At 33.4% G+C, this 8,648-nt stretch overlaps 1 pseudogene; it reads left to right on the top strand.

The window, feature by feature from the left end:
• Positions 1-6,860: 6,860 nt before the first annotated feature.
• LOC149570762 (DExH-box ATP-dependent RNA helicase DExH12 pseudogene) lies at positions 6,861-8,425 on the top strand (annotated as a pseudogene).
• Positions 8,426-8,648: the final 223 nt, after the last annotated feature.

The raw sequence follows: 8,648 nt of genomic DNA on the forward strand, positions 1-8,648 counted from the left end.
GTACATGATGTGGCATTGTCAAGTAAGAAAAATGCATTTTATGTCATACTCGTACTTAATTATAGACTTGTAACAGTTAGAAAAAGAAAAAGGGTATGTCAATTTATCCCATTCACTTGTTCTTGCAATAGAGCCCCCTTTAGTGCAGCAACCTCCTACTCCTCCAAAGAGAAGGAGCCATTGTAATTTGACATTACACATGCTAGAAAAGGAGGAGAATGAAGCAGATATGGATGCTCCTATGAGCGCTTTTCTTAAGAGAGCTCAGAAAAACAAAAAAAAAGAAATGATGTTTTAAAAATCTTCTTTGATAAACCTTGTTGGATAATGAAAGAACTTTGTTTTAAATAATTATGTATGAATGATGAGTATTAATATAGATGTTTATTTTATGTTAATGAATATTATTATGTGTTGATGAAGTTTTGATTAGTATTGTGTATTAATGAATTTTATATCATATTAATGAATGTTATGTGATTGTATTGATTGAATGTTATAGTTCATAAATGGATGAATGAATAAATGAAGTATGTAATTAGATGATAATGGGTACTTTAGATTGATGTTAGGGGGAGGGGGGTGAGGCCAGATGAGCTTCCACCTTTACATGGCTGGCGTTGTTAAGTAGAGAATATTATAGTATTCTTGAAGCCAAGTGAAGCTCAAACTAACATAAAATGGACACTTTGCATGTCGTAGGTCTAAAATGATCCACAAATATTGCTGCCCATAACATACAATGCAAATGTGATATGGGATTTATGTGTGGCTACCTACAATGTTTGATATTTGATCATTTTGTTCCCTTTATATATTTACCTATTTTTTTTTGCCCTCAGCAATAGTTGTCAATAATGATATTCTGAACTATGCATTAAGTGACTTAAAGACCATTATGGGTAAATACTACAATATCATTCTAATAGAAATGGTTGATCAAAGATTCATCTCCATCTTTGGGGAAGAATGCTGACAGGATTGCTGACGAGGGCACATGCTTGCTTGTGAGTGAGCTAGGTTCTATAGCTATATGTCTCTTGTTTTTCCTCTTGATGTTAGCTTAGTTGTTGAGGTGAATTGTGTTTATAGGCCAGGTCTGTTTAAAATCTTTGATTAGAATTTTCCTACTCGTGAGATTGTTTCCCTTGGTTATATTTTGGATAACTAGTTGAAAATGTTAAACTATTGTGGATGTAATGTAGAGAGTTTTTTTTAACTCATTTTTAAAATATGTTGATCATGAACTTCTTGTGTTTGAACTACCCTTGTCATCAACAATAGTATTTATTCAGAATATGATAATAGCTTTATCAAAGTTTAAGAATTTATGGCAATATTTAGGTCAATAAGTTATAGCATAATACAAAGTAGATCAAATTGTGAATTTTCTGTGAATATTCTGCAAATCTGCTAAATTAGAGGGCTTCATTAATACCAAAGACCCTATCCCCAGTATGTCAAGTGTAGGCCCTAATATGACAAGACTAAGGACCCTGAGTGTATATTATATATATGCCATATATTTGGTCAATATATCCAGCTCAAAGCTTCAAGCTAAACTCTTCATTCTACCATCTACATTCAACCTTAGGATTCATGGCACTAAATTTTGTTTTAAGGTTACATTACCATTTTAATATGAATAATGACATAGTATTTTAGTAATATAGTTTAAAAAGATTAATATGGTTCTAGCTTTTTATGGATATAGAAGTTTTAGGCTTCATATATATATATATATATATATATATATATATATATATATATATATAATCTATGTCTTGCATTGACATACCTAGATTGTACCCTGACTTCTGCTGCTCGACTAGAAATGCAGGCTTAAAAAGGGGTCCCTATAGTGATAGCCATGCATCTTCCAATGACCATATATAAATTGATACATGTAACCTTCTTCAAATATTTTTGCATCACTGAAAGTTCTTAATATTTAACAACTGTGTGCAATTTGATTTTGTTTAACAGAGTTCAGTCAAATTTTATAAAAAATCTGACTTGGCAATTTGAGAGCCCTGTGTCAATAATATAATGCCTTTCAATAAGTGTGCTTGAATTGGGCAACCCAAAATTTAATGGTAGATATTGGGTATTTTATGGTGAGCCAAATCAATTCTTGAAGTTTCAAAAATGGGTCCTATCCAAATTTGCCACTTTTCATACATATCAGTTTCTGTAACAATTCTTGGATTGGGAAAATGAAGGCATTACTTATCCATCCAGTCTTTCTCAATGCCCCCCACTTCTTAACAATATCTTTATCTTTTTACGCACATACACATCTCCATGCATAAGAATTTAGAAGGAATACCTTAGAAGGAACTGAACTTATGATACAACTTTGAAGAACTTCGATTGTGTACTTGAAGGTGCACAGATTGCATGAAGCGAGTATTATAGCACAAGAAACTATTTGTTACTTCTCAAGGTGTGTTTGGACTTGTTTGAATGCATCTTATTGCCACTTAGTTTATTCAATCATATATGATGGCAAAATCAGCTTTGATAGCTATTTTATTTTGGGGAAGTTGTGTCATTGGAACATTTCAATTCAAGTATGTTAATGGCAAGAGATCATTAGGAAAATCTTATCTTCCTCAGAGGCAGAGGACTCATTCCCTATCATCTGCACCATTACATGCTCCCAGTTCACACCCTCTTTACCATTCTTCTACAATGGGTAAATGAACTTACATATTCATTCTCTATCAAGAGCTTTCATTTACTGAAATTGAATTATGGGTGCTCCAAGAGTCAGAGCATTCTAATTTTATCTATTTTTTTAACATTTCAAGTTGTGTAGATATTACAGAAACCTAAATCTAGTAACACATTTTGTGCCATATGATAGATATTATGTTTATTATTATTCCAAAACAATGTTTCAGCAACAGAAATGGAACAAAAAAATTCGGCAAGCCATGAAAGCCACCATCTCAGAGTTCTAATCCTTGCGGCTATCATCTTTGCACCATTCCTTATTGGAGCCATCTTGCTATTTGCATAGTGTAGTTGGGTGCACAAGTGGAATTCATATGTAGTTCATCCACCAGCTCAAGTTCAAGCATATGGAAGATGAGTACACATTGATGGTTCAAGTTTTCTTCTCTTTTCTTAATGGTTGAAAAACTTCTTGTGTGATCCTCTTCTATAGATGTTAAGCTTACAATTTGTGAAGTTCGAATAAGCATCATCATAATCTCTTTATGGGGTTTAGGGCCGCAGATACATCCATTAAAGGAAGTTTTGGGCATTCTTATTGTAGTCCCTTTTTGGTCCCAAATGGAATTAAAGTAGTTTACTAATAAAACTTTGAACCAACTTGTCTTTTCAGATGGCAGTAAGGGAATATCACTTGGGCCGTTGATTAATCATTGAGCTCTTTCCAAATTACAAAGAGGAGAGAATGTGCATTTGCAATCGATTACCTTGCTTTGCATGAGGCAACAAATAATTTTAGTAGTTATAATCTTCTGGGAAAGGGTGGCTTTGGTTGTGTATATCAAGCTTAGTTCCATGATGGATTTTGTGCTGCTGTGAAGAAGCTGAATTGCGATAGACAACAGGCAGAGGAAGAATTTTAGGTATATAAATTAAAATTCTAATTGTCTACATTAGCCTTGTTCTATCAATGTTTTTCTTTGGGATTCATGACATGGCTTAACTTTTCTGTAATACAGAAGTCACTTTTCTTGTTTCGCTTTTGAATTGATGATCCAATAATGTTGATATCTCTTTTCTTGTTTCACTTTTTGGTTTAATGACTAATAATTATGGGATCCCTTTTCTTATATCATTTGTCCAAATATCTTAATATACAGACTTGGTTGTTCATGTCGACTCTGAATGCTTCAATAGTATTGAAGTGTCTATGTTACTAATTTTTTTCATGTTGTCCATGGCTAACATTTTTCTTTTCTAATGGAATGTTACTTCAAATGTACTACATTGAGTCACTGACTACAAATTTCAATTGAAATAACTTTTGAATATATGTAAGAAATTACTGTTCCAATGTGTACTCTAGAAAAATCTGTTAGGCAAATTCGTCAATGTTCCTTTCAAAATCCAATTTAACTACTTCTTGTAGATTTTATAAGTCTAGTTGTATCGAGCACTAATAGGTCGATATTTTGGTGTAATGACAACAACATTTGTAACAAGTGGTATTAGAGCTCGGTCTCATTTGAGTCCTTTCGATTAATGTCAAAGGCTAGATTGGTAACAAATTGGTAAGCACTTCCCTCAGAATTTGTAACATGATTTAACCACTTCTAATAAGAATGCCACCTTCACGAAAACCCACAAAGATGTTATATTATATACTAGCACCGCCCCTACCAGTGCTCCACCATTGTTCACCCACTATCCCTCTACCATCTCCAAATTTAAACCCTCGTTCCCATCCGTGAAACCTTGCATCCCTGCATCTTTTGTCAATAAATTACTGTTGAGATTGTTGATTTAGTAGTCAATGCCTCTTTTGAGATTCATGCCATGGATCGGAATAAATCTACCATTTCTATCTGACATTAATAGTTCAAATTTTTGATGCAACGAAAAATACTTATAACAAATATATGCAGCTGTGGAAAACACATAACAACTTTGGTTTTTTTTTGTCTCGAGACAGATTCCTATCAAAGAGTTTTCTTGTTTTCCACAGAGTCAAAATTCTTGTTCATTGTGGTGTTAACAAAAATAGTGAGATGTAGTTACAAAGGTTTGTTTAGAATTTATTTTGATGGGAAGAGTAATGGGTTGATTGTATTTTTGTCCACACGATCATTACATCCCGATCTGCTCTATTCATTGGCATTTTCTTTTCCAATCTTCTTCATCACATTAAATTTTTAGTTATATTTGTTTTCAAGTGAGATTCTATACTCATTTATAATTCTCCTTTAATTCCTAACCTTATCCCATCTTTATTCACTTTCAATTCTAAATAGGTTCAATAAGCCTCCTAAAGTGGTTATGGGCTGTGAAAACTTCTAAATAGACCATCCTTTGTTTTGGCATTGTTTTATCTCTTTTCTAATGCCTATTCATTTATTTTTAGTGAAAATGGTTTGAGCCAATAGTGATAATGATTTGAGCCAAGAGAAGATTCTTCGTGTTTTTTTTTGTAAAATAAAGACAGTGCAACAGAATCTAAAGTCATTATGCCCTAAATATTACGGAGCGCTAAAGCATTTGCACGAGCACTTTGATCCATCTATTGTTCATTGTGATTTGAAATCATCAAATGTTCTCCTTGATGCAAACTACAATGCCAAAGTAAGTAAATTTGATTGTAAGGGAATGCTCATCAGGGCAGAGTCCAAACTAAAAAACCTTGTACTTGATTGTTGAATATGTTAAAGAAGAAACAAATGCTAGTTAATTTACAGACTGGAACTGACCTGAATTGCCTGATGTATTTTTAAAATGTTGAGATGCATATACTAATGAATTTTTGGTTGCTGCAGGCCAAGCCACAACTGACAGACAGGTCAAAGCTTCCAACTATTGTGGATCCTGTTATTAAAGAGTTGCTCAACTTGAAACATCTTCAGCAAGTTGCATGCAAAATATTTCTTTTGAAGGGAATTGACATTATTTTTAAAAATACATTCAGTTTATACAATTTTACTCGCGTTTTGGTGGATAAAAACTTAACGTTCTTCCACATTTCTTGCCCATTTTATTGCATATCTGAAATAAGAAATAATCTTTCCATTTTCCAATAGCTAAATGTCTTTAACTGTGATTGGAATTTGGCATAAAATGTATTTTTAAGGTTAGATTGTCAGCTAGTTCTGGTTGATCGCCATTTGAAAATTAGAGGTGCTAATCCTTTCATTGAAGAGAAAATTTATAGTGCCCTACATATCATCACACTTACCCAAAAAAGTTGAGCCAAACTTTGAAAGTCCCATTGAATCTATAGAAGGAAGAGAAGAAATTGATTATCTAGATTGAAAGTCATTGTCCACTTCATAATCTTAGCAAGAAGAACATCATAAGCGCTTGTGAACCAAGTATTTTTGATGAAGCAAGAAGGAAAGAAAAATGAAAAAATGTGTTGAGTCGAGAGATAGACATTGGAAAGAAATCCATTGATTATAAAAAGTATTAAGATCAAGTTTAAAAATAATGTTTTAATTGACAAGCACAAAGCAAGATTAGTAGCTAAAGAGCAAAAAATTGAAGATTGAGGAATCTTTGCTCTAGTTGCAAAGATAATTATGATTAGAATGTTGACAGTGTTTGTTTCCAATCATAGTTGGAATATCCACCAAATAGATATGAATTAATTCCTAAATGAAGATCTGAAAACCCAATTTTGTTAGAAAAGAAAAGGAACACATGGTATGTCACTTGAAAAGACACTATATGATTTGAAACGAACTCCACGACATTATTATTCAAAACCAAATAAGTACTTTCCCCAAAGGAAATTGATTTTTTAAAGATCCAATTTATACATCAAGAAGTCTAATTGCACGTTATTGTTCCTTCATAATTTTGGTCATAGGGTATTGGTCATAACGCTAGAGGTTGATTTTCTAATTATTGTAAATAACTTATATGTGAGGTGAACAACTTAACTATGATGGGGTCAAAATAAATCTAATCAAATCTATATGGATTCTTTCATGGTTTTAGATTCTCTCATTTATTTACTTTGAGCTATGATTGTTCAATTCTATTAGTAACAATTTTTTTCTAATCATAATGCCTCAGGAAAATCTACTCAAATCTATAGTTCTTTCCTAGTTTTAGATTCTCTCTTTTATTTACTTTGAACTATGATTGTTTAATGCTATCATCAACCCAATAATTTTTTTTTCATCATAATGTTCACTTTGGTAGAACAACAACTTGTAGCCCAGTTGTTCAGTGCAGGGGCAACTCAGGTGTACATTGCAAGTAGTTCAATGAGTTGGGGATTGTCTTTGTCAGCTCATTTGGTTGTTGTCATGGGTATATAGTATTATGATGGACAAGAAAATGCTCGCACAAACTATCCTATAACTGATCTTCTCCAAATGATTGGGGCGTGCCAGTAGACCTCTACTTGATAATGCTAGAAAGCGTGTAATTTTATGCCATGCACCTTATAAAGAATATTATAAAAAAATCTTATATGAGCCATTTCCCGTGGAGAGTCATCTAGATCACTTTCTCCATGATCATATCAATGCTGAAGTTGTCATGTGTACTATTGAAAGTAAGTAGGATGCTGTAGACTATCTTACTTGGACATTCTTCTATCGAAGACTCACATAGAATTCAAATTACTATAATCTTCAAGGTGTCAGCCATAGGCATTTGTTAGACCACCTTTTTGAGCTTATAGAGAGTACGCTGAGTGATTTGCAATCAAACAAATGTGTTGCCATGGAAGATGATATGTATCTTTCTCCTTTGAACCTAGGGATGATAGGATCTTACTACTATATTAGCTATACCACCATTGAACTCTTTAGCTCATCCTTGTCTGCAAAGACAAAGCTAAAAGAGCTTCTTGAAATTCTTGCTTCTGCCTCAGAGTATTCATAGCTTCCCATACAGCCAGGTGAAGAAGAAACAATAAGAAAATTGATAAATCATCAAAAGTTTGCTATTGAAAAACCAAAATATATTGATCCACATGTAAAGGAAAATGCATTGTTGTAAGATCACTTTTCAAGGCATGTCATAGCTCGCAACCTAATAGTAGATCAACAAGCTTCTTTCTGCTAACTAGCTTCTTCAAGCTATGGTGGATGTTATTTTTGGTAATGGTTGGTTCAATCCAGCTCTTGCAGCAATGGAATTGAGCCAAATGGTTACACAAGGTCTTTGGGACCGTGATTTTGTCCTATTACAACTTCCACATTTCACCAAGGAACTTGCTAAGAAGTGCCATGAAAATCTAGGGAAAAACGTTGACACTATTTTTGATTTAGTTGAGATGGAGGATGATGAAAGGTATGAATTGTTATGAATGACAAATTCACAGCTGTTAGACATTGCTCATTTTTGTAATCACTTCCCAAACATTGATTTGGCATATGACATAGTTGACAGTGATGATGTGAGGGTTGGAGAGAATATAATAGTGTAGGTCCCTCTAGAAAGAGATCTTGAAGGTAGACATGAGTTGGGTCCAGTTGATGCACCAAGGTATCCCAAAGCAAAGGAAGAGGTATGGTGGCTATTAATTGGAGATTTAAAAAGCAATAAGCTACTGGCCATTAAGAGGGTATTGCGCCAAAGGAAGACTAAAGTCAAGCTTGGGTTTACTACACCTTCAGAGCTTGGAGAGAAGACATATACACTATATTTCATGTGTGATTGATAGCTTGGGTGTGATCAAGAGTACACTTTCACAGTCAATGTGAATGAAGTAGAAGATGAAGAAAATATAAAGGAATGAATGTTATTTACCGAGTACCATAGTTATATAAATTTTTCATGAAGTTGATATGGTCAATATATAATGATGGAGAAAGATTGTGTGGCAAAACTCTGAAACTCAAATATATAGGTTCACAGAATAAGTTTCATCTAGTAACTTGAATGCTTTTACCATGGGTTTTAGTGATACATGATTTCAGTTAAAAATTCGTTAATAAACAGCTCTTGCCATTGGCTTCACC

This window comes from Cupressus sempervirens, chromosome 3 (assembly GCF_028749045.1).
Source record: "Cupressus sempervirens isolate cs-2001-9-10 chromosome 3, ASM2874904v1, whole genome shotgun sequence".
Lineage (NCBI taxonomy): Eukaryota > Viridiplantae > Streptophyta > Pinopsida > Cupressales > Cupressaceae > Cupressus > Cupressus sempervirens.